This window comes from Giraffa tippelskirchi, chromosome 10, assembly GCF_054371585.1.
Source record: "Giraffa tippelskirchi isolate mGirTip1 chromosome 10, T2T-mGirTip1v1.2.pri, whole genome shotgun sequence".
NCBI lineage: Eukaryota > Metazoa > Chordata > Mammalia > Artiodactyla > Giraffidae > Giraffa > Giraffa tippelskirchi.
The window spans coordinates 54,002,649-54,012,742 of NC_137284.1; positions in this window are offsets into that span (position 1 = coordinate 54,002,649).

Genomic DNA, 10,094 nt, shown 5'->3' on the forward strand with positions numbered 1-10,094 from the left:
CATCCCAGTGCACCAGCCCCAAGCACCCCATCTCATGCATCAAACCTGGACCAGTGATCTATTTCACATATGATAATATACATGTTTCAATGCCATTCTCTCAAATCATCTCACCCTCGCATTCTCTCACAGAGTCCAAAAGTCTGTTCTTTACATCTGTGTCTCTTTTGCTGTCTTGCATACGGGGTTATCTTTACCGATTTACTAAATACCATATATATGAATTAGTATACTGTATTGGTGTTTTTCTTTCTGACTTACTTCACTCTGTATAATAGGCTCCAGTTTCATCCACCTCATTAGAACTGATTCAAATGCATTCTTTTTAATAGCTGAGTAATATTCCACTGTGTATATGTACCACAGCTTTCTTATCCATTTGTCTGCCGATGGACACCTAGGTTGCTTTCATGTCCTGGCTATTGTAAGCAGTGCTGTGATGAACATTGGGGTACACGTGTCTCTTTCAATTATGGTTTCCTCAGTGTATATGCCCAGCAGTGGGATTGCTGGGTCATATGGCAGTTCTATTTTCAGTTTTTTAAGGAATCTCCACACTGTTCTCCATAGTGGCTGTACTAGTTTTTATTCCCACCAACAGTGTAAGAGGGTTCCCTTTTATCCACACCCTGTCCAGCATTTATTGCTTGTAGACTTTTGGATAGCAGCCTTTCTGACTGGCATGAGATGGTACCTCACTGTGGTTTTGATTTGCATATCTCTGATAATGAGTGATGTTGAGCATCTTTTCATGTGTTTGTTAGCCATCTGTATGTCTTCTTTGGAGAAATGTTTATGTTTATTTGTTTAGCAGAAGCTCTTAATGTGGTTAATGTAGGAACAAATCTTTTTTCCAGCTTTTTATTTTAAAATCATTATAAATTCATAGGAAGTTGTCAGTATAGTACAAGGAAGTTCCATGGACCTTTCACACAGTTCTTCTGATGGCTGCATTTTACATTACCATAGTGAAATATCAAAAGCAGGAACTAACATTGGTGCAATGTGTGTGTGTGGTTGTCTGCCATTCTGTCACATGAGTATGTTTAACACCATGGTCAAGATACAGAACTGATCCATAACCACATGGATATTCCTCCTGCTCCCCTGTTAGTGTCACACAATACCCACTTTTCTGCCACTAACCCTAACCTTGACAATGTAACCACAAAAGCCCAAATGGGCCCTATTCTGTTTCCAGTGATACTGATATCATTAGATATTTCAGAGACAACACAACAAAAGCACAAGTCACAGAGCTCATGAAGCATGAGCAAATAATAATAATAATAATAATAATAATACTGGGATGATCATTTTTGGAGTCACTGTTTGGGGTATATATGCTTGTATTTCTGCTTGGATACATACCTAAGCTTGGAATTTCTATATCACATAATATGTGTATATTTAATTATAGAAGATTTTTATTTTTTAAAAAATATTTTCTACCATGTTGATGCTATGTGGCTATGATAGCATTTGTAGGTTAATTGTATATCTAGCATTCTTGCTATACTCATGAATTTTTTCATAAGCAAATGTATTATCTTTATGCTATTTTATTTTTATTGTCTCCAATCTTGATAGTTTTTAATCTATTTTCTTGTCTTACTGCATTGAGTAACAATACTAGTTTGCAGTATAAAGTTAATGATTAGTGTCCTTGCACTTTTTCTTCACTTATAATGCAAGCATTTATGGCTGGATTTTCTTTTAAAGCTCATTGGATATGTATTAGTGTTAACTATCATTCAAAATAAATACTTTAAAATTGTGTTTCTTTTCTGACTCTGAGTGTTTAAAACAGTTTTTAAAATTTTTGAACATATGGACTTCTTCTTTGTGTCTGTTATTGATTTCTACATAATTGTATTTTCATGAGAAAAAAAAAATTGTCTCTTAGTCAAAGCCTTGAAATGTGTTGAGGTGGCTGAAAAGGAATGAAACAAATCTATGGTTTGGTTTGTTTATTAGGTCAAGGTGGTTATTATAACTCAAATCTTCTATAGTCTTACATATTTCCTGTGTGCACTCAATCTATCAACTACAAATAGGGTAACTTCACTAAAATGTTCTTTGAAGATCGTCCTTATTTTTTGTGTGTGTCTTATTTGAGGGTCAGCCTACTTCTTACCCTATAATTTTAGTATAAATATTTTCAAATATACAACAAGATTGAAAGCATTTTACAGTGCAGTCCTATGAAACCACCACCTAAATATTACAGTTTACATTGCACTATGCTTGATTTTTCACATATATGTTCATTTCTTTCTCCACTTTTCAATCCAGCTTATTCTTTTGACACATTTCAAAGTAAACTTCAGTATACTTTCTGCTTCTGCTGCTAAATTGCTTCAGTCATGTCTGTCTCTGTGTGACCCTATGGACTGTAGTCCACCAGGCTCCTCTGCCCACGGGATTCTCCAGGCAAGAATACTTGAGTGGGTTGCCATGCTCTCCTCCAGGGGATCTTCCCAACACAGGGATCGAACCTGAGTCACTTCTGTGTCCTGCATTGGCAGGTGGGTTCTTCACCACTAGTGCCACCTGGGAAGCCCAATAATGCAGTGTGTATCGTGTATAACATTGAGAAAAGTTCCATATTTACTTACTTTAAAAGAATTGAGATGAAATTTACTTGCATAAGTGTATCTTTGGTAAGTTCCCATGACTGTGCACACCTGTGCAAATAAAATCTTTATCAATATGTAGGACATGATCATTGCCCTGATGGCTCCTCCTGATAAATCCTTCTTTAACTCAGGCAAATAGTCCTCTGATTTTTTCTACCCCAGATTAGTTTTACCTGTTTTTGACATTTATATATGTAATTATACAACATCTTTTATAAGGCTTTTTTCACATAGTGTTGTGATTTTGAGATTTATCCATGTTGTTTTGTTTCTTTCTTTTTATTGCTGAATAGGATTCAATTTTTTTCTATATCTGTACCACTGTTTTATTGATTTTTCTATGGATGGACACCTGGGCTGTTTCTAGTTTGGGGACATACATATATACAAATCCACATCTGTGTATTTTATTATTCTTGATGAATTGTACCTTTTACTTAGAATGTTGAAACTTTGTCTCTAGAAGTGTTCTTTACCAAAACACTATTTTCCATTTACTAATATAAGAGTGCCACTTTACTTTTGGTTATTATATCTGTCAATAATTCTCCACACCTAAACTTTGATCTCTCTGGATTTTGATCTCTCTTTGCATGAGAATCTGTTATTTATTAAGAATCTCTGATTCTTTAATGTTTATTTTAATTTTTATATTTTTGAATTTGTTTTTCATCTTTTTATTGTGCTGTTTGTCTTTTAGACTGGATCTCTGTCTTTTTTTGGATTGATTATATAATAATAATCAGTCTTTTTTATAATCTTCATGAACAAGATAGGACCTCTGAGTGCTTTAACTTAGATTATTTTTCAGCTTTTATAATATTTTTGTTCAGTATATTTGTTTTATCCTATTTCATTTAATCTGTAAATTGAACAGTAATATTAATTTTAGGTCTAAATAGTAAACTATGTTATTAAGTATTAAATTTGTTACTTATCCTATTTGCTTGCTTCTTTGACTTTTCAGCTTGGATTATTAATCTCTACTGAAAATACAGTCTGTAGAAGTTACTAAATTATTTATTAGTGGAAAGAGAAACTCACTTCTTTTCAGTAAAATATCATTATTTCTGTAATTGATTTTAGGTGTTATGGTGATTCTGTTGCAGAATCTGAAAAGTTCTCAATCATTATCGGAACTAATATTGCCTTCTTGTTTAATCCTTCTACAATCTCTTCCCTGAATTTTTATTAATAATCTTCTATGTGTGTTAACCTCTTCTTTATATTTTAAAAATATTTTATGGTTTTCTTTTCTCTGTGTTGTACTCTGAATAATTTTTCATAATCCATACTCATGTTTCTTTATAGTCCAACTCTCATATCCATACATGACTACTGGAGAAATCATACCTTTGACTAGACAGACCTTTTAATGTAGAATTTCTAGGCAATTTCTAGGCAACTTGTAGAATTTCTAGGCAATTGACTGGTTAATCATTTCAGTGGAAACAGTAGTTCAGAACCAAAGGTTACCTTACCAGTGTAAGATCTCAGAGAAACTGTTGCATATCTTGTGAAGTTTTAACTGCTATAGGCTGTGGGTTATATACAATAAAACTGTCTTTTTCAAGATATGGGGGCACCATCAGATTTCTGACCACAGCAAATCCTTTCTTAATATAGATCTTAATTTTCTCTCTTTTATTTGAAAGCTGAGTGCTGAAGAATGGATATTTTTGCATTGTGGTGTTGGAGAAGACTCTTGAGAGTCTCTTGGACTGCAAGGAGATCAAACCAGTCAATCCTAAAGGAAATGCGTCCTGAATATTCACTGGAAGGACTGATGCCAAAGCTGAAACTCAAATACTTTGGCCAGCTGATGCAAAAAATTGGTTCATTGGAAAAGACCCTGATGCTGGGAAAGATTGAAGGCAGGAGGAGAAGGGGATGACAGAGGATGAGATGGTTGGAGGCGTCACCAACTCGATGGACATGAGTTTGAGCAAGCTCCGGGAGTTGGTGATGCTCAGGGAAGACTGGCGTGCTGCAGTCCATGGGGTCGCAAAGAGTCGGACATGACTGAGCGACTGAACTGAGCTCATGTTTACTAATTTTATTTTTATCTGTATCTACTATTCTCTTTAATTTATCCAATGAATCTACATTATTAGTATTAATCTACAATTAATATTAATCTAACAATTAGTATTAATCTACAATATTTTTTCCTAACTTTTGAGAAATTCATGTATTTTTCCCAAATTTGCTTGGTCCCTTGCTCATGGCTTATATTTCAAAGTGCCACTTTTATTTTGGAGACATATGTCAAGCAGTTTGTGTTCTGTCTCCATTCTGATAACCACATCGTCTATTTTTTTGTTTGGTTGCTTTTATTCAAAATGCCTTACTTCCTTGATCTATGATTTTTTTTCCCTTAATGCCTTATATTTGGAAAAACACTTGTGGAAATTTATCTGTGAGTTGAAATGATATTCCTTAAGAGATTTGTTTCTGTCAGTCACCTCTAATACCATCAACCCAAAGCTATATTGAGTTAAATACTTCATCTGAGGTTTTTCAGACATTTCTGGTAGCACAGATGGTGTCTACAAGCTCTGGTTAGGTTTGGTGACGGAGATTAAAAAAAAATTCTCACTTATGCTTTCAGTTCAGTTCAGTTCAGTTGCTCAGTCGTGTCTGACTTTTTTGCGACCCCATGGACTGCAGCACACCAGGTCTCCTTGTCCATTGCCAACACCCGGAGTTTATTCAAACTCATGTCCATTGAGTCAGTGATGTCATCCAACCATCTCATCCTCTGTCGTCCCCTTCTCCTCCCACCTTCAATCTTCCCCAGCATCAGGGTCTTTTCAAATGACTCTGTTCTTCACATCAGGTGGCCAAAGTATTGGAGTTTCAGCTTCAACATCAGTCCTTCCAATGAATATTCAGGACTGATTTCCTTTAGGATGTACTGGTTGGATCTCCTTGCAGTCCAAGGGACTCTCAAGAGTCTTCTCCTACACCACAGTTCAAAAGCATCAATTCTTCTGTCCCTCAGCTTTCTTTATAGTCCAACTCTCACATCCATACATGACTACTGGAAAAACCATAGCTTTGACTAGACGGACCTTTGTTGGCAAAGTAATGTCTCTACTTTTTAATATGCTGTCTAGGTTGGTCATAACTTTTCTTTCAAGGAGCAAGCGCCTTTTAATTTCATGGCTACAGTCACCGTCTGCAGTGATTTTGGAGCCCAGAAAAATAAAGTCTGTCACTGTTTCCCCATCTATGTGCCATGAAGTGATTGGACCAGATGCCATGATCTTAGTTTCTGAATATTGAGTTTTAAACCAACTTTTTCACTCTTCTCTTTCACTTTCATCAAGAGGCTCTTTAGTTCTTCTTCACTTTCTGCCATAAAGGTGGTAACATCTGCATATCTGAGGTTATTGATATTTCTCCCGCCAATCTTGATTCCAGCTTGTGTTTCTTCCAGCCCAGCATTTCTCATGATGTACTCTGCATATAAGTTAAATAAGCAGGGTGACAATATACAGCCTTGACATACTCCTTTTCCTATTTGGAACCAGTCTGTTGTTCCATGTCTAGTTCTTACTGTTGCTTCCTGACCTGCATACAGATTTCTCAAGAGGCAGGTCAGGTGGTCTGCTATTCTCATCTCTTTAAGAATTTTCCAGTTTGTTGTGATCCACACAGTTAAAGGCTTTGGAATAGTCAATAAAGCAGAAATAGATGTTTTTCTGGAGCTCTCTTGCTTTTTCCATGACCCAGCAGATGTTGGCAATTTGATCTCTGGTTCCTCTGCCTTTTCTAAATCCAGCTTGAACATCTGGAAGTTCACGGTTCACGTACTGTTGAAGCCTGGCTTGGAGAATTTTGATGGTTACTTTTCTAGCACGTGAGATGAGTGCGATTGTACAGTAGTTTGAGCATTCTTTGGTATTGCCTTTCTTTGGGATTGGAATGAAAACTGATGTTTTCCAGTCCTGTGGCCACTGCTGAGTTTTCCAGATTTGCTGGCATATTGAGTGAAGCACTTTCACAGCATCATCTTTCAGGATTTGACATAGCTCAACTGGAATTCCATCACGTCCACTAGCTTTGTTCATAGTGATGTGTCCTAAAGCCTACTTGACTTTGCATTCCAGGATGTCTGGCTCTAGGTGAGTGATCATACCATCGTGGTTATCTGGGTCACGAAGATCTTTTTTGTATAGTTCTTCTGTGGATTCTTGCCATCTCTTCTTAATATCTTCTGCTTCTGTTAGATCCATACCATTTCTGTCCTTTATTGTGCCCATCTTTGCATGAAATGTTCCCTTCTAATTAAGCCTATGCTTTAGCTGTAAACAACTATGTTTCCTATTGTCCCCTTCTGTTTTTCAGGATTGTTGTTTTTTATCCACACCTGAAGGTGTGATGTTCATATCTCACCCCTAAACACAGATCACCATTTAGAATCCCAATTCTAGGTCTGCTCAAGCTTTCAATACCTGTTCCTTACAGAAGTACTTTTAATAATAAGACTATGAATTTCTTTGTGTTGCTAAAATATAAACTCTTCTACCCTTCCTAAGAATTTTTCAATAAATTTTGTTTTGTAGCTATGTTTATTTGTTTTGTGCCTATGATTCTTTTTATTAGTATAAGACAGATGGAGAGGACACTTGTAGAATTTCTAGGCAATTTAATGGTTAATCATTTCAATGGAAACAGTAGTTCAGAACCAGAGATTACATTACCAGTGTAAGATCTCAGAGAAATTGTTGCATATATTGTGAAGCTTTCATTGCTATAGGCTGTGGGTTATATACCATAAAACTGGTTTTTTTTTTCCAAGATACACAGACACCATCAGATTTATGACCAGAAAAAAATCATTTCTTAATATAGATCTTAATTTTCTCTCTTTTATTTGAATTTGTGTCCTAATAAAAAATCTACCGCAAATTTTATAGATGCTACAATTTCCACTCTCTTCTCCTCTATTGAAGTCAACTGCAATACTTTGGAAGACAATTGTTCTTTAGGTCCTTATTTTTATTTATCTAATGGCTATTGCAATTTATGATGATAGTCCTCACATAGAAGACACAAGCAATGGTTGTTGGATTGATTGAAATGGAGTTGAATCATATAAGTTATCTTTTGGTTTACTGTGAATTTAAACTCTTTACACAATTCAGCACAATCATACTTCAAAGTCATTTTTTGAACATGAGCATATAAAATGGACAATTCTTATGCTAAATAATAATTAAAGAAAACAACTACTTTTAAGAATGAAAAAATAATTCATTGTTAAATAGTTCATGTTTTATTGTTTAGATCTGCAAATAGTAAAGTGTTACATAAATGTTTGATTTTATTTAACTCAGATACTAATTTGGCCTTTTTGCCAAGGCTGCTTTTAATTGCTTTAGAATTACCAAATGCCTGCCATCAAAGAGAAAATACAAGTAATCAGACCCTCTGTGAACACAGCAGGTGCAGGAAACAGAAAGTAGAGGATGATGCCCATCCACAAATTCCTCTCCTAGAAAGAGATTTCGGAGTTCAGTTTGAGATTGTGCAAACAGCATATGGATTTGCTTTGATGCTGAGGATCTAGTCCAAGAGCTTGTTTGCTTAATTGAGATCATGCATCTATTGTCTCAAAATACCCATCTAGAGAAAGTGCTAATTCTACAGGCAAATAATATAATGCATGTGAAAATGATTTTAAAACCAGTAAGTCGTGATACAAATGTGAGTTATTATTACAACTATGATCTATAATGTTTTATTTGGCTCCTGAGCCTCTATCTGCAGATGTTTTTTCTTAACATTCAAATTTAAAACTCAACTACTGAAATTGAGCGCTTTAACCTTGTTATAGTTTCTGAGCAATGGACACACTCACAATTTTTTGGTTCAAGTTTTCATGGTAGTAAAATGATGATGGATAGCAATAATAGTTTTTTTTTAATTGAAGTATAAATAACATATATTAGTTTCCAGCATACAGTGTAATGATTGAATATTTGTATATATTGTAAAATGATCACAATATGTCTAGTTAACATCTGTCACCACACATACAGAGTTGTAAAATTGTCTTTGGTTCAAATTTCATGCTAATAGAATGGTCACAAAGAGCAATAATAATTGTTTTTAACTGCAGAAAAACACTGTCATTATTCTCTGCTCTGTCCTAAAAGCCAGGCTATGGGTAATCTTGAAAATTAGCCCTTCCTTTGCTTTGTTTTTGTGCTCCGAGGTACAAACTGGGCTCTCCCTTCAGCTTCTACTTGAAGTAGGAGATTATGGGAAAACAATAAGACGCATGGAGAAATGTTTGTGTATCAAAGGTTTGTGAGTAGACAGATTTGTGGGCAAACATAAATTTCTGTGTGACAAGACCTTATAACAGTAAAATATTAAAAGAAACTTTTCATCTAGTTTATATGGATTAAATAAAAGTTGGCATATCCATATGGTAGAATATTATATGGGGTTTCCCAGGTGGCACTAGTAGTAAAGAACCCACCTGTCTATTCAGGAGATGTAAGAGGTATAGGTTCAATCCCTTTGTCGGGAAGATCCCTTGGAGGAGGGCATGGCAACCCACTCCACAATATTTATGAGGAATTTATGAAATTATGAGTATATACACATGATGTAATTTTCCGTGAAAAAGCAGTAGTCAGGGTCAGTCACACATTAGGATTTAAATTTTGTGTAAAATGTAGCAGAAATACTGGATGGAATATATTCAATGACTTTTCTATTTTGCCTATAATATTGTGCAGGTTGTGGGATCTTTGTTCCCCAACCAGGTACTGAACCCTGGGCTGTGGCAGTAAAAACTCAGAGTCCTAATCACCGAACTGCCAGGGAATTCCCTATTTTTCCTAAATTTTGACCAATAAGCACATTTTTGTTGCTGTCGAGACAAAGAAATAAAATATTACTTAAAAATGTAAAGCCTTTTCCCTAAGACACTCATTGGCCAACTACAACCAAACCCAGCCAGCAAGCTGAATTTATAAGTGAAATTGATTGAAACACAGCTTCGCCCACCTGCTTATGTGCTGTCTGATCCTCTGTGTTCAACAACTGCAGAGGTGAATAGTTGAACAGAATGGCCCGCAAAGCCTCAAGTATTTAGTATCTGGACCTTTACTGGGAAAAGTTTGCTGATGGCAATTGTAGGCTCTTATCCTGACATTAGTTTCTTCCTGACAATTCTTTTTTTAGAAAAATTATTTCCTTTTTATTGAAGTATGTGCGTGCATGTACGCTCAGTTGCTTCAGTCGTTTCCAACTCTTTGTGACTCTATGGACTGTAGCCCTCCAGGCTCCTCTGTCCATGGGATTCCCCAGGCAAGAATGGTGGAGTGAGTTGCCATGCCCTCCTCCAGGGGATCTTCCTGACTCATGGGTTGAACCCACATCTCCTGCTTTGCAAGAAGATTCTTTACTGCTGAGCGACTGGGGAAGCTCTTA